The sequence below is a fragment of the Capsicum annuum genome, chromosome 7 (assembly GCF_002878395.1).
Source record: "Capsicum annuum cultivar UCD-10X-F1 chromosome 7, UCD10Xv1.1, whole genome shotgun sequence".
Lineage (NCBI taxonomy): Eukaryota > Viridiplantae > Streptophyta > Magnoliopsida > Solanales > Solanaceae > Capsicum > Capsicum annuum.
In genome coordinates, this window is record NC_061117.1 from 47030890 (window position 1) to 47054836 (window position 23947).

The window sequence follows — 23947 nt, forward strand, 5'->3', positions numbered from 1 at the left end:
TTAAATGTGAAAATCTACTAAAAGGATAATGGGTCCAGCCAAAGAATCATAGAGCCAGACTACAAGTCGTCATTACTGAGTGCAGAATAGAGATAATGGAGATAAAAATGAGTCATCTTAAATGGATGTGCTATGGATTCATAGAACTTTTGATGGTTAAAATGATGAATATATGCAAGTTACTCGGGTTGTTTTATGAGATATGATGTGTTTTGTGTTATGTTTTATAAGAAATCAAGTTTTGGGACTATTCTTGAAGAAAAGAGTGAATGTTGAAGTTGTGGACCACTGAAGTTGGCACCATGACCTGTATGTACAACCTATGGGAATTAGGTGCCAATGTATCTCTTAGAAAAGCAAAGTTTAGAGAGTTTCAGAAGTTCTTGGGAGGCTTGGGCACCTATGTGGGACCACCTATGGTCCGTAGTTGCCACCTACGACCCATAGGTTTCCCTGTAAGTGGCACCAACCTTAGTTTTCCTTTTTTTTTCGAAATGGATTCCTAGGATTTTCTTGTATTATATAAATACCCTTTTGGAATTTTTCAGTTAGTTTAAACATTCTTAATACTTGCAAACATATATTCGATTCCAATATTTAATTTTGATCTTGGGATTGTTTTGTATTTATTTTGGTTGTTGATTCAGATAAATACTATTGATTTTATTTGTTGATTATTACGATATTATTTGAATGTCTTCAATTATGAATTCCTTTGATCATTTCGCAACCATGATCGGCAAATTCCCTTAGGTAGCATTTTGGGAACCTTGGTTAACTAACAAAGTAGAGTAAGTGTTCAACTTCTAGATAGTTGTTGTTGCATGCATTGTGGTTTTCTTTGAATTTATTGTTTTATTAATGGTTGCAAATGTTATGATCCAGCCTATATTCAGTATGAACCTGAGAGGTAGGTAGAGATTAGGAAAAGGATATCAGAACAGTGATTTGGGGCTAATTGCCAAAATAAGCTTACCTATGTTATCTACTTAAGATGATTAACTTACATCTAATCAACATGGGACCAAGAGGAGATAGTAGAAATTAGGGTCCAAGGTAAGGTTTAGTAAGGTGATGCTCTAATACCAAGGAGATATGAGTGTAATTAACCAAATGGTGTGAAAAGGCAGTTGGTGATACCGAACTTAGGAAATTCTACATGCGTAGTAGTTTAATAGTTGGATTGAGCATGAGAAGCCTACTTAGTCAGAATCTAGGGGTAGCCCAAGCTTTGTATTCACTTCTGATTGTTTACAAAAAAAGATTTTGAGTTCGGTAACTGTTTAGAACTACAAACACCCTATTACTTTCATTACTCCCCATTTATTCTAGCAAACAAGAGAGACAAGTCCACGTATTCCCTATGGGTTTGACCCCAACCTGAGTTTGGTTACTTTACTTAACAACGACCACTATATCTTTAATTAGAGGGTAGTTTGGGTGTTGATCAAAATTTTAGCATTGTTTTCAAGGATTACGATGTTGAGTTAGTGATTAAAGTTGCTGAAGTTCTTAGGTTTTTTTTGTATATTTTAGTTGGGTTTCCGCCAGTGCATGTCTTACTTTAGGAGTCAGGGCATTCTCTTACTCCCACTGAATCCAATCCCAAAGAGAATCTTACATCTTAATTATATGATAATAGAACAAGTACATGTAGGCCATCTTGAAGGGATTCTGGATGATCCTAATGTTGTGCCTCCACCTCTTCCGACTGTAGTTTAGGACATTATTGATCACCAAATTGAGTAGTTTTTAGCATATGCAACTACTAACCAGAGAAGGAAAGTTGTGGCCCATCGTATAGCTTAGGAGGTAGAGTTGGCGAGGGAGAGATTAACATTTGATTGTTCAGTCGCACTCGATAATAATAGAGATAAAGTTTGAGGTGGTATAGTTCATGTGATCTCAACATACCAATACCTATAGCCATACGATGATGAGGAAGATATGGGATACGTTGAGTCGGCCGACAATTGAGCCATTATTCCTTCTACTTTGCCACCAGGTGTTAAGTTTGACATAACCAATGCCATGATCCACCTCTTGATCTTGAATGGTGTGTTTGCGGGTTTGGCTACTGATGACACAAATATGCATTGTGATAATTTTTTTGGGATCTACACTTCTTACACCATACTTGGGGTAGATCAAGAGGCACTTTGGCTCAGGTTGTTCCCTTTTATGTTGTCTGGAGAAGCTTTATTGTGGTTGGGGGAACTACCTAGAGGATCTATTACTACTTAGAATAAGCTGCACAAACAAATCTTAGACTATTTATTCCCTCCATCTAGAATTTTGCAGCAAAAATACAAACTATATAATTTCAGGCAGTTACATTCTAAGTCCAGGTATGACATTGGGTGTATTTACACATTCTAACGTTGCTATTCTAGCTTATTTTGCCTTATTTTGAGGATCATTTGGGTGATATACATGTTGATAATGATAGAAATAAGCATCTAGGTGTCCAAGTATGTGTTTACAATGTTTAATAGTGTTTTCACATGAGTTTTGATTCAAATTGTTCATTTAGAGTTCAACCGAGAAAACTAGTGTGACCAGTTTAAGTTAGGTGTTTGTCTAGTATATTGTGTTGGGTTATAATGTGTTTAATGAGTTCCTAAGGTTTTTATTGTGTATTCAAATTTGAAACAACTTGGTTATAATGTTCAAGGGTCAATTGGATCAAAACAAGAGTCAAAACAATAAGCTTAAGCTCAGTGTGAATTTAGCCTATGCTTAGCTCGTATTTCTAGTTCACCTTCATGAATGTTGTGTTATTTTGAGCTCTAAATTGTTGTTTTTAATGCTTTAGTATTCTTTTTCAATGTATTATGATGATATATTAAAGATATAAAGTCTTCAAATCAAGTGGAAACAACTCAAAAAGGCTCGAAATGGCTTAACACAAGCACAATATGCAACTTGGACTCAATTTGAACACCTGGAATGTCCAGGACGAATGTAGGTTCATGGAAGGCTATATAGGCACGTGATACCTATAATAATACTCATAAGGAACCTAAAAAAGTGTACCCTCATGATGAGTCCGCGTTGTGACCCCTACTTAACTCAATGTCCCTCGTGACGCGCACCTATTTCAAATACGGGAAAAAGTGCAAATTTGAATCCTCAATGGCTTGGGGCTTGTTCTTTTATATAAATACATCTTTGTACTGATTATTATTAACTTTTCTACATCTTGGACTAGTTTTGGGGATGCGAAAAACTACTTTTAGGGTTTATTGAAGGCTAAAACTCGTATCCGGGGTTAAAGCCACGCTCATGATTACTTTTGTTTTGAATTAAGTTTGTTAAATTACCCATCATTGTTGGTTGTTTTTTTATTCTTGTTTTAACTATTTTAAGGATTCATGACCCTTAGAATACATCAAATGTCAACCTTGTGAACTTGGGAGAGGGAATAGGAAGATAGAACATGGGAATAAGCAAAGTATGGTTCTTGCTTCATTATAAAATAAGAGACTTGAATTAGTATCAAGGACAGGGATGTACCTAGATTCCTTGCTTGATTTATATGTAGGATGACATTTGTAAAGAACTTAAGTGAACTATTACATCCCCGCTCAATGATGTAGTTGTAAGGTTCAACTTAGGTAAAGGATTAGAGGTTGGGGAACCGTAATCGTGGAATTAACCCTACAAATTAACAACAAAGATAAGCAAGTTAACGAATGAAGTTCAATAACATAGTAGGGTTATTTGGAAGCCTTAACACTGGGCTTCTATCCTTGATTGTCGAAAGTCATTATTTTTCCACATTAGTTTAATTTCTTCCTAGTTTATTTTTAATTCTAAAATGCTATTTACTACTCTCCTAAATTAGTTGAACTAGAATTAGATAGGCGGCGAACGCAAGTCCCTGAGAGATCCATACATGTTCTTCCTTGAATCCACTATATTACTTGATAAGACCACATACACTTGCGTGTGTGTTTGGGTACTGTCAAGTTTTTGGCGGCGCTGCCGTGGACTTGTAATTAGGCAACTATCTTATTCTTAGTTTTTTTATAGTGAGTTGTAAATAGTTTTTGTTTAATTTCTTTTTATTTTTTTTTATTTTTATTTTTCTCACACTCTTCTCGAGATGTCAGCCTGGGATATATGGTTTTTGAGTGATGGCAATTCTTGTTGTTTTTGTGGAGGACACTACTTTATGGCTTATTGTCCAGATTTTTATGAAAATACGTGGACGGAACCTTCACAATATGATGCAGATAATTCGAGGATGTCTGTGTACTCGAAAACTGATATTGTGGAAATTATTATGGAGCTACTGCCACCATGTCTACAGTGGCTTATCAAAGAAATATATGAGGAGGACATTAGCCAATTTGTGGAGCAAACACAAGAATCACAGCCACTCAATTGCCATCTTTATCTTGGAACTGAAAGTGGGAAGGTGAATAAAAGTAAAGGTATTGTGAATTGTGTAAATTTTGAAGTAGGATTAGTTGTCTGCAGTCGAAACACTTTTCTACATTCTGTTTAGATGATGTCTTGTCTGTGGAATCATTTAAAATAGTGGAAGAGTGTGAAGATGAGGAACGATAATCCTATATTCTTTATTTTACACCTGACAGGTAACAGAAAAAGACACGTCACTTTAAGGCCGAGTGGTTTACCATGCCTATTTCATTACTCGGTTCCTTAATCTTTGTACCTTCTTCATATGAGCGAGGCAAGAAGATAGATGCAATGTTGGGGTGAAATTCTTATCCTCAAGGTGGAGGAAAAAGTTGATTGGGTCATGCCACTACACTAAATTAGGCGCTTCTTGGGAGGCAATCCAAGCTAAGGTATGTTTCCTTTTTAGTTTTTATTTCATGTAGTTTTTTTTTTTGGTTGAGTCATAAGTTAATGGGAATTTTGAGTACCATAAACTTGAGCTTGGAGCATGGCAAAGAATGAGTGTGGGGTTCCCATGGATCCCCTCTTCGGGTGAAGATGCATCTAGCTAGTCCTAGACGCCTCAGGGAGTATTTCTATCTTTTTACTTTTAAATTAACTTTTGTGACAAAGTAGATTTTTAAGTGTGGTGTGGGGAAAATCCCAAAAAATATTTGGCTCAATTTAAAAAATTTTAGGATAGGAGTAAGTGAGATATTCATGTTGGTGCTATTTTTGATTACATGATGCAAGTGGTTTTGTTGATAAAAGTATGTTGATTGAGTGTATTGCTATTTTTGATTACATGATCTTCTTAAGTTGAGTATGTACCATGTGTGTGTGAGAATTTTTATGTATTTCTTATTGCATGTGGTGTCTAGAACTTGCCCGGTGTGTCTGTGAAGAGAAATAAATATTGGGAGTTTAGGAGATAATATTGGTATTTCTTTGATAGCCTTGTTCTGTACCTTCTATTTTTTCTATCCATTGTCCATTATCCTAGTTAACCCCCATTGAGCCTTTACCTTTTTCTTTGGTAACCTCATAAGTAGCCAAATTGTCACGTCCTAAAAATAAGGGTCATAATGACACTTATCGTGGCATACCTTGACTAGTAAGCCTATCATCCAAACTGATACAAAAAGAAGAAAAGACAAAAATATCCTAGATAAGGTTTCTAGAAAGAAAGTCGAACCATATAAGTAATCATAACAATGCAGAAAGAACTTATCCAAAATGCCAATCATACCCAAAACCAGGTGTCACTAGTGTAAGAACTACTAATAAAATTCAAGAGTCAAATACATCGAAAAAATAACCACAAAAGGAATAATATTTGTCTCCGAATACTAATAAAGACATAACTACTTTAGAAAGATAGAGGTGAACTTCGGACACATGAATATCCAACTGCTACCTTAGAAGCTCCAACAATCGCCCGAGTCAAGAAATTTGAGGCGCACTCGAGCTAGGACCTGCACTGAAAGGACGCAGTAGGCATGAGTACGGTATTGTTACTCAGTAGGTATCATAAGCCGACCAAGCAAAATAGTAAATAAAGCATACAAAATATACACTAAGGGCACGTCACCTGCAATCAGAAAATATCTCACAATGGTAGCCCACATCGCTTGCACTAACAATTCTAACATATCTCATATATATTACAACAATACACCAAGGTATAGAACACAAGTATACATTATGTCACATATAAATAGAACAAGCGAGAACATGTAGATACAAGATCATCAAATACAAGTAAAGGAAGATAAGACAAATACATAGATGACAAGTCAATAAGGCAATACAACACAATATAAACACAATAAGGTAACTGCAATGTATATGATTATGATGATGATGATGAATGAGGTCGTCGCACAACCTCCAGGATCATCGTACAATCCCCGTATACACCTACGGAGCTAAAGCCTCCCAACGTAGGAGCCATGGGGGATCGTCAACCCATATATAATCTATATATCTCATATCTCCTTTCTGGCATATCCCTCGGAAAGGGTTTTAGCGGAAAGGGTTTTATAAGGTGTTACAATATTTTCTTAAAAAGATGTTGCCAGTATTACTCAGATGTTGCCACGGTGGTACCAATGTTTCATGAATAAGTATGATATGAAGATGTAATTCTCACAACCAATCACAATGAGTATTTCCACAACCAATTACATGATATATTTCCCCAACCAACCACAATGATATATTTCCACAACCACATGAGCCAACATCCACTTAATATTTTCGTTTCATCCATGAATTTCCATATGTCTCATATGTCAATAAAGTATGAATATAATCACCATACACCTATGGTACCACATTAAACAACACAATACAATTATTCACATGTATTTAAGGCTATCAATATCACATAGGACTCCACACGGTCAAACATATCATATAATATCTCAATTTTGACAATTAAATCACATATAGGCCCCCACACGGACCCAACACATAGATAGTCATATTTTTTATTGGCTCCCACCCTTAACATGCATTTTGTACCATCATTTACTATCCAGCCCAGTCTGAAGAGTTAAGCCATAACCTACCTCTAAAGTCAAAACCGGTCCACTACACTTGAACCCGCGACCTTACTTTTCACGAATAATTCCGAACTCCACTAAAAATATCAAATATGAAATTTATGCATCAAGACAAAATCAACGACACCCATATTGACTACTTTTGATTTTGGGTCAAAACGAACCCCCAAAATGGGTTTCCAAAAGAGGAAAAAATTGGAGCTTTACTTCAAAAATATGTTCTCCCTATTTACAGGAACCTAGAGCTGAAAAATCAAGTTAAATCGAGTAAAAAATGGAGTTTAAATCGAAGAAAAACTATTTTTGAACTTTATCGGGTAAAATCTTTGAAATCCAGGTTAAAATCAAGAATCAGAGTTGTTTTGAAGGTTTAATTGATGAAAAACTAGTAATTATAAGATAAAAAATATTATTCAAGTGAAAGGGCTGAAATTTGGATTAAAAATCATGCCCTAAGATTTTTTGGGATTTTGAGGAATTTATCAAGAAATTACTAAGAAAAGTGGTGAATTCTTACTTTTAATCCATAATAAAACCAAGAAAAAGGTGTTAATCTAGCTTCTCAAGCTCCCACAAACTCTACTTTTAAGCTCCCACACTATATTAGATTTAACTCTCAAAAGACAAGATGAAAAATGAGTTAAATGAGCCAAAATGGGTGAAAAAACTGTATTTATTGCAGAAAAATCTATAACATTTAGGGTGTGCTTGGTATGAAGGAAAACATTTTCTGGAAAATGTTTTTCAGTTTTCTCCTGCTTGGTTGGCTTACAGATTTTGGAAAATATTTTCCAAATCAACTTATTTTCCTTAAAACTAAGGAAAATGACTTCCCTTCAAAAAGTAAGGAAAACTTTTTTCAAAACTCTCATTCAACCTCACTCTTAAATTGAAATATTCATACAACTCTCAAAATCACCCATCCCTACTCCGACCCTCAATCTCCCACCCCGCCTCCACCCCCTACCATCCCTATTAAAAAAATATTTTAATTTTTTTACCTCACCCCCTACCCAAAACCCTACTCCCTTCCCCTTTCAAAAATAAAAAAATTAATTCTTTTTTAAAAAATTGAACTTTTTTCTTACCTCCTCTACCAACCTCCCCCTCCCCCCCTTCAAAAAAAATTATTTTTTTTAATTTTTTTTAAATTCAATTTTTTTATCCCACCCTCACTCCCCGACCCCGGCCCCGACCCCCACCCCCTACTACCCACATTCAAAAAATATATTTTAATTTTTTTTACCTGAATCATACTCCCCTACCCCCTACCCATACCCCCACCCCATACTAGCCCTCAACCTCTCCCCACCCCCACCCCTGCAAAAAAAATTATTTTAAAAAAAATTAAAATTATTTTCTTACCCACCCTTACTACTTATTTTTACAACCCCGTCACTGCCATCGACAATCGCTGCCGCGTGCGACCATTGTCGTTCGCCAACGGTGATGACTCAGCGAAGTCGATATTTATGGTTATTTCATTTGTGTTGAATTAATTATATTTAAGAATGAAAATAGGTTTGAAAAAAGATCATTTTTCTAGAAAAATCACCAATTTTAAATGCTCACTACTTTAATCTTCAAAATCGAAATAAAAATATGAAATAACCGAACCATATTTGTAAAAATTGAACCAAACCGAAATAATTTTGGTTGGGTTATGATTGTCCTTTTCGTCCATTCGAAAACCAAAAAAAATGTACCAATATTCAAAAATCAAACCGAACAAACGGAATACACCCCTAAATATAAGTAAAAACAACTTATTTTTTTAGAAAATATTTCTCCTCCTTCATATCGAACACACCCCAAAAAATATTTTGTGACATCAAAATTTATTTTTCTAAAATGTATTTTAACGCTTTAGCTAAAGATTAAAATGTATTTTTTGAAAAATATTTTTTCATTCACCAACCAAACATTACAAAATATTTTCCGACAAATATTTTTCATCCACCAACCAAACACAGGAAAACAAGTAAGAAATCTACTTGTTTTCCAAGAAAACATTTTCTAGGAAAATATTTTCCATGGAAAATATTTTCCTTCATACCAAACACACCCTTAGTGCAGATTTTTCCCCTTAAGTCGAAATGGACTTCGACGGGGTGCTCGAGATTTGTTCGGAGTCCGATTTATGCAAACGAACTATGCAATCATACTAAATTCGACGTTCCGAACACGATGAATGTATCATATTTTCAAAAAAACATCTTTTTCACAAAATTGACCTCCGAAATTCGAAATTACAAATTTTCAAATCGAGGGTTGAAATGAGATTTAAAAGCCATAAAATCATACCAAACATGCTAACACCCAAAAATTGATATTTTGGATTTTCTTGCGAAGTCAAATTTTCCATCCAAGGTCGTTTCGATCAAATGTGGGTCCCACACCCATATTTTCAATTTTTCAACTTTTTGATCAATAAGTCAAAATGAGCTCGGGTGTACCGGGACCCAAACCAAAGGTTTACCCATCCTAAAATTGATATTCCAGAGCTGCTGGCACAGTCCGTTCGGCCATCCGACGCATAGATCAAAAGATCTCCACATAAGTCCAATTTAATGCTCTTTGAGTCATCAAAACCCATAATATTGCATAAATGATACCAAAATGCATCGAAAATCATGCCAATCACTCCCATGCCCTGAAAATATCATAATACAACAACGGGGAGGGTTAAAATAGTAAAATCACATAAAATCACAAATTTCACATATTTCATCAAATTTTTAGGTCGTTACATCATCCAACACTAAAAATGGAGTTCGTTATCGAACTAAGGCAAGGAAATACCTGAATCAATGAAAAGCTGGGGATACGAACTACACATATCAAACTCAACCTCTGAAGTAGCCTCATCTACAGGTTGATGTCACCACTAGACCTTAACCACAGGGATCACTCTAGAGCGCAACCGCCTAACATCCCTAGCCAAAAAGGAAACTGACTTCTCTATAAAGGACAACCACTCATCTAACTAAAATGACTCCCAACGAATGACATGAGACTCATCAGGAATATAGCAATGAAGCATAAAAATATGAAAAATTGGACGAATAACTGATAGATCAAGGAAAAATAACCAACTCATAATCCACATCACCAACAGTTTGATGAGTTTCAAATGGACCAATATACCTGGGGCTAAGCTTGCCCCTCTTCCCAAACCTCATCACACCCTTTATAAGTAAAACTCGAAGGAAAACATGATCTCCTACACCAAATCTCAAGGCACAAAGTCTACAATCAGCATAACATTTCTGCTTACTCTAAACCGCTCTAAGTTTATCCTGAATAACCCGGACTCTATCTAATAACTCATGAAGCAAGTTCGTACCTCAAGGTATCACCTCGGAAATATCAAACCAACCCACTGGAGAGCGACAACGCCTACCATAAACCGTCTCAAAATGAGCCATATCAATACTGGAGTGGTAGCTATTACTATTTGCAAACTATGCTAAAGCCAAATGCTCTTCCACTAGCCACTAAAATCCATCGCGCACGCGTGAAGAATATCTTTTAAAACCTGGATAGTCCTCTCTGACTAGCCACCAGTCTAGGGGTGAAACGCTGTGCTAAGATTAACCTGAGTACCCAACTCATCCTGAAAAGTCTTTCAAAAGTAAGATGTGAACACAAAAACTTGATCTAAAATAGTAGACACTGATGCACCATGCAGACGCATAATCTTACGAATGAATATATGGGCTAACCTCTCAGCACTGAATGAGACCTGGACCGGGATAAAATGAGCTGACTTGGTCAATCGATCCATGATAACCCAAACACTGTCAGAACCAAGAGAAGTATGAGGCAACCTAGTCATGAAGTCCATAGTGATCTATTCCCACTTCCACTTGGGAATGGGTAACTCTAAAGCAAACCACCAGGTCTCATATACTTGACCTTCACCCACTGAAAACATAGGAAATGAGCCATAAAATCCGTTATATCATGCCTCATACTACCCCACAAGTAGTGTTGTCTCAAATCATCATACATCTTAGTCACACCTGGAAGGACAGAATATCTGGAACAATGGGCCTTCTCCAAGATCAACCTAATCCAATCACCACTCTCGGCACATAAACTCAGCCCCTAATCCTTAAAACTCTATCTAAATAAAGTGAGGCTTCCTTATCCTCCCACTCAACACTTTATCTTGAATCAACCTCAATCCAATATCATCAAACCAATGAGCTCGAATCTGCTCCATCAAAGAAGATCTAGCCTCTACAAATGCTAAAACACACCCCGGTATCGAAATATCAAGCCTAACCATCTGGTTAGCTAAAAACTAAATCTCTAAGGCCAAAAGCCTCTCCTAGGTCAAAAGATGCGCCAAGCTACCCATGCTAGTCGACTTCTGGCTCAAGGCATCTGCAACCACATTAACCTTTCTCGGATGGTAGAGAATAGTCAAGTCATAATCCTTAAGCAACTTAATCCAATGGTGCTGCCTCATATAAAGATCTCGCTAGTAAATAAGTACTGAAGACTACAATGATCTGAGAAGTTCTCACAATGAACTCCATACAAGTAGTGCATCCACAACTTCAAGGCAAACAGAGCTGCGCACAACTCCAAATCATGGGCAGGATAATTTCTCTTATTAGGCTACAATTTTGATAAGTCACATACATAATTACCTTGCCCTCCTGTATCAACACAACACCTAACCCAACACCTGAAGTATCACAAAAGACAATAAATACCACATCCTCCTTGGGCAAAGCCAATATAGGAGCTGAAGTCAATAGATACTTGACCTTTTGAAAGCTCACCAACAACATCATACCACTGAAAAAAATCTTTTTCTGGGTCAACTTGGTCAATGGAGCTGCAATGGATGAAAAATCCTCAACAAAACGTCGATAATACTCGTCCAAGCCAATAAAACTCTAAATCTTAGTGGGTGAAGTAGGTATAGCCTAGTCACAAACTGCTGTAACCTTAGCTGGATCAACCATAATACCTTTCTTGGTCATCACATGACCCAAGAAAGAAACAAAATCCAACCAAAACTCACCCTTAGAGGACTTAGCATACTTCTTATCCCTCAATCTTTAAAGAATAATCCACAAATGATCCTCACGCTAAACGTTATTCTTGGAATAAACCAAGATATCATCTATAAATACCATAAAAAAAGAGTCAAGATACGATTAAAACACCCAGTTCAACAACTCCATAAATGTGGCAGGGGCATGGGTTAACCCAAAAGACATAACTAAGAACTCATAATGACCATATCGAGCCTGAAAAGCAGTTTTAAGAATATCCAAAGGTCTAATCCTCAACTGGTGATAATCAAACCTCAAATCAATCTTTGAAAATACTGCAACACCCTGAAGTTGATCAAATAAATCATCAATGTGAGAAAGAAGATACTTATTCTTTTCCATCACCTTATTCAACTACTAATAATCAATACATATCCACATAGACCCATCATTTCTCTTCACAAACAAGATAGGCACACCCCAAGGTGAAATACTAGGTCGAATAAATCTCTTATCCAATGACTCTTGTAACTGATATTTTAGTTCCTTCAGCTCTGTCTGGCCCATCCTATAAGGAGAAATAAAAATAGGCTTGGTGCCCAACTTAACATCAATAATAAAATCAATATCTTGTTCCGAAGATATACTAGGCAAGTCTATAGGAAACACATCTATAAACTCATGGACAACACAGGCAGAATCCAAGGAAGGAGGTGAAACAACATTGGTGTAACGAATATGGGCCAAGTAAGATAAACATTCCCTCTTAACCAATTTACGAGCCTGAATATAAGATTTGACCCTCTTAAGACCTGAATGAAGTGATCACTTCCAAGCTATCCTTGGCACATCCGACGAAGCTAAAGTCACAGTCTTGGCATAACAATCTAAGATAGCATTATAAGGAGAAAACTAATCCATACCCAAAATAACATCAAAATTGATCATATCTAACATAAGCAAGTCTATCAAAGTATCATGCTCGACAAAAGTCACAATACAAGATCGATGCACCTGATCCACCACTAAAGAATCACCTACCAGTGTAGATACACAAATAGGCATGAAAAGAGGCTCAGTAATAGAATCAAAACCCAAAGCAAAATACACAGATACATAGGAGAGAGTCGATTTAGGATCAAATAATGCAGATGCAAGTCTGAAACAAATGAGGAAGGTACCTATAATCACAGCATTAGAAGCCTCTGCCTCAGGTTTGGCTGGTATAGAATAACACTATCCATGACTACCAACTGACTGAGTAGCCCCACAACCACCAATACAGGCTCTACTATCCTTACCTTCAGCACCTTTGGTAGAACACCTACCTCTCACAACTGAAATAAAAATAGCTTTAAACATACGATGAGAATAGTCCTTGGCCACATGGCCAATATTATCACACACACAGCTACCTCTACAACCAATCTCAATAAGAGAAAGTACAAATGAGCCTAAATAACCACTCTGAACTACTGAACTAGAAGATTCACCAGCTGGACTCTATAAAACCACCCGCACTGGCCTACCATGGTATCCACGAGTTTCTCTAAAATCTATACCTCGAGAGGTCTGACTCTTGAACTCACCAAAACATCGTTCCTTCTTGGTACCTCCCTGAGATGTACTAATAATACCCTCTATCATCTTACCGTGATCCATAATACGCTAAAGAGGAGCTCCAAGCATATTCATCTGAGATGTAGCCAACTAAATAGAAATATCCAAACCCTTACAAACTTTATAACCTTTCAAAACCCAATGGAAAAGCTATTATAGGAATATTTGGATAGGGTATGAAAGCATGCTATATACTCAAAAACTGTCATGGCATCCTGCTCCAAATGATCAAACTCGTTCCACATAAGATCTCACAAACTGAAAGGCACAAATCTCTCCAAAAAGCCATTAACAAACTAATCCTATGACAAATCAAGAGCACCAACAAGCCTACAATCGACAAATGATATCCACTACTTTCTCACAGTATCTCTCAACTGATATGTAGTATAAGCCACACCATCCGCACAGAAAGAGTGAAACACAACTCAAAGAACAAGATATGAAAGAATTTGCATGATAAGAAATAAAATAAGGGAAGTTTCCTAAAGATATCTTATAGCCTCTCAAAGATAGATACGGACGTCTACGTACCAATCCATGAAACTCTATTAGACATCCCATTCTTACACCGTTAAGACCAATGAAACCTGGCTGCTCTAATACCAATTTGTCATGACCCAAAAATAAGGGCTATGATGGCACTTGTCGTGGTGCAGATTGACATGTAAGACTATCACCCAAACTGATACAAAAAGAAGAAAAGACAAAAATATCCAACGGTAAGGAATCTAGAACAAAGTCGAACCATATAAGTAATCATAATAATGTGGAAAGAAATTATCCAAAATTCCAATCATACCCAAAACCAGGTGTCAATAGTGTAAGAAATACTAATACAATCCAAGAGTCAAATACATCAAAAAAATAACCACAAAAGAATAAAATATGTCTCCGAATACTAATAAAGACATAACTACTTTAGAAATATAGAGGTGACCTTCGGACGCATTAATATCCAATTGCTACCTTAGAAGCTCCAATAATCGCTCGAGTCAAGAAATCGGAGGCGCACTCGAGCTAGGACCTGCACCAAAAGAACGCAGTAGACACAAGTATGGTCCACTTGTACTCAGTAGGTATCATAGGCCGACAAGCAAAGTAGTAAATAAAGCATACAAAATATATACTAAGGGCACGTCACCGGCAATCAGAAAATATCCCACAATGGTAGCCCACACCGCTTGTACTAACAGTTCTAACATATCTCACATATATTACAACAACACACCAAGGTATAAAACATAAGTATATATTATGTCATATATAAATAGAACAAGTGAGAACATGTAGATACAAGATCATCAAATACAAGTAAAGGGAGATAAGACAAATACATAGATGACAGGTCAATAAGGTAATACAACACAACATAAGCACAATAAAGTAAGTGCAATGTATGTGATGATGATGATGATGATGATGCATGAGGTCATCGCAAAACCTTTGGGATCATTGCACAATCCCCGTATACACCTACGAAGCTAAAGCTTCCCGGCGTAGGACCCAGGGGGGTTCTTCAACCCATATACAATCTACATATCTTATATCTTCATTCTAGCATATCCCTCGGAAAGGGTTTTATAAGGTGTTACAATATTTTCTTAATAAGGTGTTGTCAGTGCTTCTCAGATGTTGCCACAGATGTACCAATGTTTCATGAATAAATATGATATGAAGATGTAATGCTCACAACCAATCACAATGAGTATTTCCACAATCAATCACATGATATATTTCCACAACCAACCACAATGATACATTCCCATAACCACATGAGCGAACATCCACTTATTATTTTCATTTCATCCATGAATTTTCACGTCTCATATGCCAATAAAGTATGAATATAATCACAATACATGAATGATAACACATTAAATAACAAAATACAATTATTCACATATATTCAAGACTATCAATATAACATAGGACCCCACACGGTCAAACATATCACATAATATCTCAATTTCGACAATTATATCACATATAGGCTCCCACACAGGCACAACCACAGATAGCCATTTTTTATGATTAGCTCCGACCTTTAGCATGTATTTTATATCATAATTTACTACTCAGCCCAGTCTAAAGAGTTAAGCCATAACCTACCTCGAAAGTCAAAATCGGTCCGCTACACTTGAACTCGCGACCTTACTTTTCACGAACAATCCCGAACTCCACTAAAAATATCAAATATGAAATCTACGCATCAATACAAAACCAACGACATCCATATTGACTACTTTTGGTTTTGGATCAAAACGGAACCCCGAAATAGATTTTTGGAAATGTACTTCAAAAACATGTTCCTCCTATTTTTAAGAACCTACAGCTGAAAACTCAAGTTAAATCGAGTAAAAAATAGAGTTCAAATCCAAGAAAAACCATTTTGAGCTTCACCGGATAAAATCTTTAAAGTCCGAGTTAAAATCAAGAATCGAAGTTTTTTTGAAGGTTAAATTGATGAAAAACTAGTAGTTATAAGATAAAAAATATTATTCAAGTGAAAGGGGTAAAATTTAAGTTTAAAATCATGTCCTAAGATTTTTTGGGATTTTGAGGAATTTATCAAGAAATTATTAAGAAAAGGGGTGAATTCTTACCTTTAATTCGTAATAAAACCAAGAAAAGGTGTTAATCTAGCTTCTCAAGCTCCTACAAACTCTACTTTTAAGCTCCTACACTATATTAGATTTAAATCTCAAGAGGCAAGATAAAAATTGAGTAAAATGAGCCAAAATGGGTGAAAAAAGCTGTATTTATTGTAGAAAAATCTGCAACATTTAGTGAAGATTTTTCCTCTTAGGTCGAAATGGACTTCGATGGGGTGCTCGAGATTCATTTGGAGTTTCATTTATGCAAACAAACTATGCAACCATTCTATATTCGACGTTCCGGAGGCGATGGCTATATCAGATTTTCAAAAAAAATATCGTTTTCACAAAATTGACCTCCGAAATCTGAAATTATAATTTTCCAAAATGAGGAAAGAAATGAGATTTAAAAGCCATAAAATCATACCAAATATGCTAACACCCTAAAATCAATATTCTGGATCTATTGGCAAAGTCAGATTTTCCATCCGAGGTCATTTCAATCAAATGTGGATCCCACACCTATATTTCTAATTTTTTAACATTCTGATCAATAGGTCGAAATGAGGTCGGATGCATCGGGACCCGAACCAAAGGTCTACCCATCATGAGATTGATATTCCGGAGCTACTGACGCAGTCTGTTCGGCCATCCATAGCACGGATCAAAAGATATCCACATAAGCCCCAATTAAGGCTTTTAAGCCATCAAAACACACTATTGTATAAATGATACCAAAATACATCAAAAATCATGTCAATCACTGCCACACCTTGAAAATATCATAATACAACTATAGAGATGGGTAAAACAGTTAAATCACACAAAATCATAAATTTTACATATTTCATCAAATTTTTAGATCGTTACACTAATCTTTTTGTGATAGACCATAATTTGATCCAAAAAGCTCTTAAGTTCTTTAATAAAAGTTTGAAATAGTAAGGAGTTTGAGAAATTAAATAAAAAGGTAAAATTGATGCCCAAGGTAATTGTTATTGGTCATTATAATTGATGTGTGGTGGATTGATGTGATATATATGATGATAGAAATATTGCCATTATTATGAAAAAGAGAAAAAAAATTGATTCTTGTGGTAGTAAACTATGTGTCCACCAAGTATCTATGAAAATGCTTAAAAGAGATGGGGCAAAAATAAAAGGTAGGGGTAGATAAAAATGTGAAATTTGGTTGTTGGAGAGTGTTTTTATTATTTAATATAGTAAATTAAAACGCTTAGAGAGGTTAGTCACTATTCCCAAATAATTCCTACCCATCCCCTAGCCTACATTACAACCCAAAAAAGTCCTAATTGATCCTAAACTTTACATTCTAATATTAGTGAAGTATGACACTAAGGGCAAGCCTATCGTTCATTATGTGTAACTTGTGAATTCTTTCTCAGAGTGAGGGTAATTTGATTTATATACCTATTATTATAAATTGCATTATTGTGAGTGATTATGGGTAACTCTCTTGTTCTGAGGGAACATGTTTGATGAATATGGGTGATTTGTATGATATCCTTAATTGAACAATATACAAAGGTTCAGAATGGCTTAACGAAAGCACAATATACAACTTGGACTCAATTTGGATACCTGGGATGTCCAGGGCAAGTGTCAGCATGTGGAAGACTCGCTGGGCGCGTGCTATATAGCACAATACTCAGAAGGCACCCAAAATAGGTTACTCTTGAGATGAGGCCGTGTAGCGACCCCAACATAAGTCAAATAGCCCTCGCAATGCAACCCTATTTCAAATATGGGCAAAAGTGCAGATTTGAATCCTACACGGCTTGGAACTTGTTCTTTACTATAAATACATCTTTTTACTCATTATTATTAACTTTTAGACGTCTTGGAATAGTTGTAGGGATTCTCAAACATCTTTTAGGGTTTATATCTCTTTACTTTTGTCTCTTTCATGGTTTGTATCATCAATCCAAGGGATTGGATGATGAATATTTCCATTGAAGGCTAAAAATCCTATCCGAGGTTAAGACCACGTTCATGATTACTTTTGTTTTGAATTAAGTTTGTTAATTTACTCATCATTGTGGGCTGTTTGTTTATTCTTGTTTTAACTATTTTAAGGATTCATGGCCCTTAGAATACATCAATTGTCAACCTTGTGTACTCGGGAGAAGGAATAGGGAGATAGAACAAGGGAATAAGCAAAGTGTGGTTCTTGTTTCTTTATAGAATAAGAGACTTGAATTAGTATCTAGGACAGGGATGTATTTAGATGCCTTACTTGATTTATATGTAGGATGACATTTGTAAAGAACTAAAGTAAACTATTACATCCCCGCTCAACGATGTAGTTGTAAGGTTCAACTTAGGTAAAGGATTAGAGGTTGGGAAACCGTAATTGTGCAATTAACCCTATGAATCAACAACAAAGATAAGAAAGTTAATGAATGAAGTTCAATAACATAGTAGGACTATTCGTAAGCCTTAACCCTAGGCTTCTATCCTTGATTGTCCAAAGTTATTATTTTTCCGCATTAGTTTAGTTTCTTCTAAGTTTATTTTTAATTCTACAACTCTATTTACTATTCTCCTCAATTATTTGGACTAGAATTAGATAGGCTGAGAATGCAATTGCCTGAGAGATTAATACTTGGGCTTCCTTGAAGCTACTATATTACTTGATAAGACCACGTACACTTGCATGTGCACTTGGGTACTGTCAAGTTTTTGGCACCATTGCCGGAGACTAGTTATTATGCAACTACCTTATTTTTAATTTTTCTATATTGAGTTGTAAACAATTTTTATTTAATTTTTGTTATTTCTATTTTTCTCATAATATTCGCGAGTAGTCAGCCTGGGATAGATGGTTTTTGAGTGATGGGAATTCTTGTTGTTTTTGTGGAGGACACCACCTTGTGGTTTATTGTCCAGATTTTTATGAAAGTGCATGGACGAAACCTTCACATTATGATGCAGATAATTCGAGAAAGTCTGAGTACTTAAAAATGAATATTATAGAAATTATTATGGAGCTACTGCCACTATGTCTACATTGGCTAAGCAAAGAAATATATGAGGAGGACATTAGCCAATGTGTGGAGCAAACAACATAATCATAGCCTCTTGATTGTGATCTTAATCTTGAGACTAAAAGTGGGAAGGTGAATAAAAGTGAAGGTGTTGTGGATTGTGTAAATTTTGAAGTAGGATTAGTTGGGCCACAGTCGAAACACTTTTCTACATTATGTTTAGATGATGTCTTTTCTGTGAAATTATTTAAAATAGTAAAAGAGTGTGAAGATGATGAACAAGAATCCTATATTCTTAATTTTACACCTGACAAGCAACATAAAAACACACCTCACTTTAAGGCCGAGTGGTTGACCATGAATATTTTATTAGTCGGTTCCTTAATCTTTGTTCCACCTATATATGAGCGAGGCAAGAGAATGGATGCGATGTTGGGGGTGAAATTCATATCCCCAAGGTGGAGGAAAAAGTTGATTGGGTCTTGCTGCGACACTAAATTAGGTGCTTCTTGGGAGGCGACCCAAGCTAAGGTATGTTTTCTTTTTAGTTTCAGTTTTTATTTCATATATTAAGTAGATTTTTATTTTGGTTGAGTCACAGGTTAATGGGAAGTCTGAGTACTATAAACTTTAACTTGGAGCATGGCAAAGAATAAGTGTGGGGTTCCTATGGATCCCTCTTTGTATAAAGATGCATCTAGCTAGGCCTAAAGGCCTCAGGGAGTATTTTTATCTTTTTACTTTTAAATCCACTTCAGGGACAAAGTAGATTTTTAAGTATGGGGTAGGGAAAATCCCCAAAAAACTTCGACTCAATTTAAAAAATTTTAGGATAGGAATAAGTGAGGTATTCTTGTTTGTGCTATTTTTGATTACATGATGCAAGTGGGTTTATTGGCAAAAGCATGTTGATTGAGTGAATCGCTATTTTTTAAGACTCTTAGGCTCATGTTTTTGACTCTCTTTCTTTTTTTTTTTGGCTTAATTTTGAATTTATGCTATTGTTTGTTTGAGAGTCTATGATGATCCTCTTAAGTTGAGCATGTGCCATATGCGTTTGAGTATTTTCGTGTATTCTTTGTAGCATGTGATGTCTAGAACTTTCCCGGTGTGTGTGTGAAATGAACTAAAGAATGGGAGTTTAGGAGATGATATAGTCATTTCTTAGATAGCCTTGTTCTATACCTTCTATTTGTCCTACCCATTGTTCATTATCCTAGTTAACCCTCATTGAGCATTTAGCTTTTTCTTTGGTAACCTCATAAGTAGCATAATCCCTTCTTTGATAGACTATAATTTGATCCAAAAAGCCCCTAAGTGCTTTAATAAAAAATTAAAATAGTAAGGAGTTTGAGAAATTAAAGAAAAAGGTGAAATTGATGCCCAAGGTAATTGTTATTGGTGTGTATAATTGATGTGTGGTGTATTGATGTGATATAAATGACGTTAGAAATATTTCCATAATTGTGAGAAAGGGAAAAAAATTAATTCTTGTGGTAGTAAACTATGTGTCCACCAAGTGTTTGTGAAAATGCTTAAAAGAGATGGGGAAAAAATAAAAGGTAGGGGTGGATAAAAATGTGAAATTTGGTTGTTGGAGAGTGTTTTTAAAGTTTAATGTAGAGTATTAAAACTCTTAGAGAGGTTAGTCACTTTTCCCTAATAGTTTCTACCCGTCCACTAGCCTACATTACAACCCAAAAATGTCCTAATTGATCCTAAACTTTACATTCTAATATTAGTGGAGTATGACACTAAGGGAAAGCCGAAACACTAAGGGAAAGCCTATGGTTTATTATGTGTAACTTGTGAATTCTTTGTGAGAGCGAGTGTAATTTGATTTACATACCCATTATTATAAATTACATTATTGTGAGTGATTATGGGTAACTCTCTTGTTGTAAGGGCACATGTTTGATGAATGTGGGTAATTTGTAAGATATCCTTGATTGAACAATAATCAAGATTTTGCCAACTAGGTGAGTCAATTCTTGAGGCTAGGTTATTTTGGAGTAGTGTTCTTGAGCTTTCAATTGTGTTGTAACATGATTAGTGTAGTAACTTGCATTCTGTGTAGTCATTGTAGTACTAGCTTAAGTGTCTTACATGTAGTATAAGTTTGGATTTTCCTCAACTCATGATACTTAGAGTTAAGAGTTGTTCGAGGACGAACAAGGCTTTAAGTGTGGGGTGGTGATGTTGGGTGTATTTGTACATTCTAAAGTTTTTATTCTAAATTAATTAGCCTTGTTTTGAGGATGGTTGATGTGCTATATATGTTGATAACGATAGAAATAGGCATGTAAGTGTTCAAGTATATTTTTACAATGTTTAATGGTCTTTTCACATGAGTTTTGATTCAAATTGTTCATTTAGAGTTCAACCGAGAAAACTAGTGTGACCAGCTTGAGCTAGGTGTTTGTCTAGTCTATTGTATTTGGTTCTAATGTATTTAATGAGTTCCTAAGGTTATTATTTTTCATTTAAATGTGAAAAAACTTGGTTATAATGTCCAAGGGTCAATTGGATGAAGACAAGAGTAAAAATAATAAGCTTAAGCTTAGTGTGAACTTAGCTTATGCTTAGCTTGTATTTCTAGTTCACAGTCATGAATATTACATTGTTTTGAGCTCTAAATTTTTTTGGCTTATGCTATATTACACTTTTTGAATGGATTATGATGATATATTAAAAATATAAAAGCTTCAAATCAAGTGGAAACAACTCAAAAAGGCTCGGAATGGCTTAATGAAAGCACAATATACATCTTGGACTCAATTTGGAGACCTGGAATGTCCAGGATGGGTGTGGGCGTGTGGAAGAATCTCTGGGCACGTTCTACATATCACAATACTCAAAAGGCATCCAAAATAGTGTACCCTAGCGATGAGGCTGCGTTGCGACCCCTACTTAAATCAAATGGCCCTCGCGACGTGACCATATTTCAAAGACGGGCAAATGTGCAGATTTGTATCCTACATGGCTTGGGACTTTTTCTTTACCATAAATACAACTTTGTACTCATTATGATAAACTTTTGGACATCTTGGACTAGTTGTGGGGCTGCTCAAAACTTCTTTTAGGGTGTATATCTCTTTACTTTAGTTTCTTTCTTGGTTTGTATCATGAATCCAAGGGATTGGATAATGAATAGTTCTATTGAAGGCTAAAACTCCTAGCTGGGGTTAAGGCCACGTTCATGTTTACTTTTGTTTTGAATTAAGTTTGTTAATTTACTCATCATTGTTGGTTGTTTGTTTATTCTCGTTTTAACTATTTTAAGGATTCATGGCCCTTAGAATACATCAATTGTCAACCTTGTGTACTCGGGAGAGGGAATAAGGAGATAGAACATGGGAATAAGCAAAGTGTGGTTCTTGTTTCTTTATAAAATAAGAGACTTGAATTAGTATCTAGGACAGGGATGTATTTAGATGCCTTACTTGATTTATATGTAGGATGACATTTGAAAAGAACTTAAGTGAACTATTACATCCCCGCTCAACGATGTAGTTGTAAGGTTCAACTTAGGTAAATGATTAGAGGTTGGGAAACTGTAATCGTGCAATTAACCCTACGAATCAACAACCAAGATAAGCAAGTTAATGAATAAAGTTCAATAACATAGTAGGATTGTTCGTAAGCCTTAACCCTGGGCTTCTATCCTTGATTGTCCAAAGGCATTATTTTTCCGCATTAGTTTAGTTTCTTCTTAGTTTATTTTTAATTCTAAAATTCTATTTACTACTCTCCTCAATTGGTTGAACTAGAATTAGATAGGCGGCGAATGCAGTCCCTGAGAGATTGATACTTAGGCTTCCTTGAAACCACTATATTACTTGATAATACCACGTACACTTGTGTGTGTGCTTGGGCGCTGTCAAGTTTTTGGTGCAATTTCCTGAAACTTGTAATTAGGTAACTATCCTATTTTTAGTTTTTCTATATTGAGTTTAAATGATTTTTGTGTAATTTATTTTTATTTTCTTTTATTTCTATTTGTCTCACACTCTTCTTGAGATGTCAGCTAGGGATAGATGGTTTTCAAGTGATGGAAATTCTTTTATTTTTGTTTAGGAGATCACCTTGTGGCTTATTGTCCAGATTTTTATGAAAGTGCATGGATGGAACCTTCACAATATGATACGGGTAATTCAAGGAAGTCTGAGTACTCGAAAACTGATATTATGGAAATTATTATGGAGCCACTGCCACTATGTCTACAGTGGCTAAGCAAAGAAATATATGAGGAGGAAATTAGCCAATTTGTGGAGCAAATACAAGAATCAACGCCACTCAATTCTCATCTTTATTTTGAGATTGAAAGTGGGAAGGTGAATAAAAGTGAAGGTGTTTTGGATTGTGTAAATTTTGAAGTAGGATTGGTTGGGCCGCATTTGGAACACTTTTCTACATTATGTTTAGATGATGTATTGTCTGTGGAATCATTTAAAATAGTGGAACAGTGTGAAGATGAGGAACAAAAATCCTATATTCTTGATTTTACGCCTGACAAGCAACTTTAAAACATACCTCACTTTAAGGCCGAGTGGTTTACCATGAACATTTCATTACTCGATTCCTTAATATTTGTAATACCTCCATATGAGTGAGGCAAGAAGATGGATGTGATGTTGGGGGTGAAATTCATATCCTCAAGGTGGAGGAAAAAGTTGATTGGGACGTGCCGCTACACTAAATTAGGCACTTCTTGGGAGGAAACCCAAGAT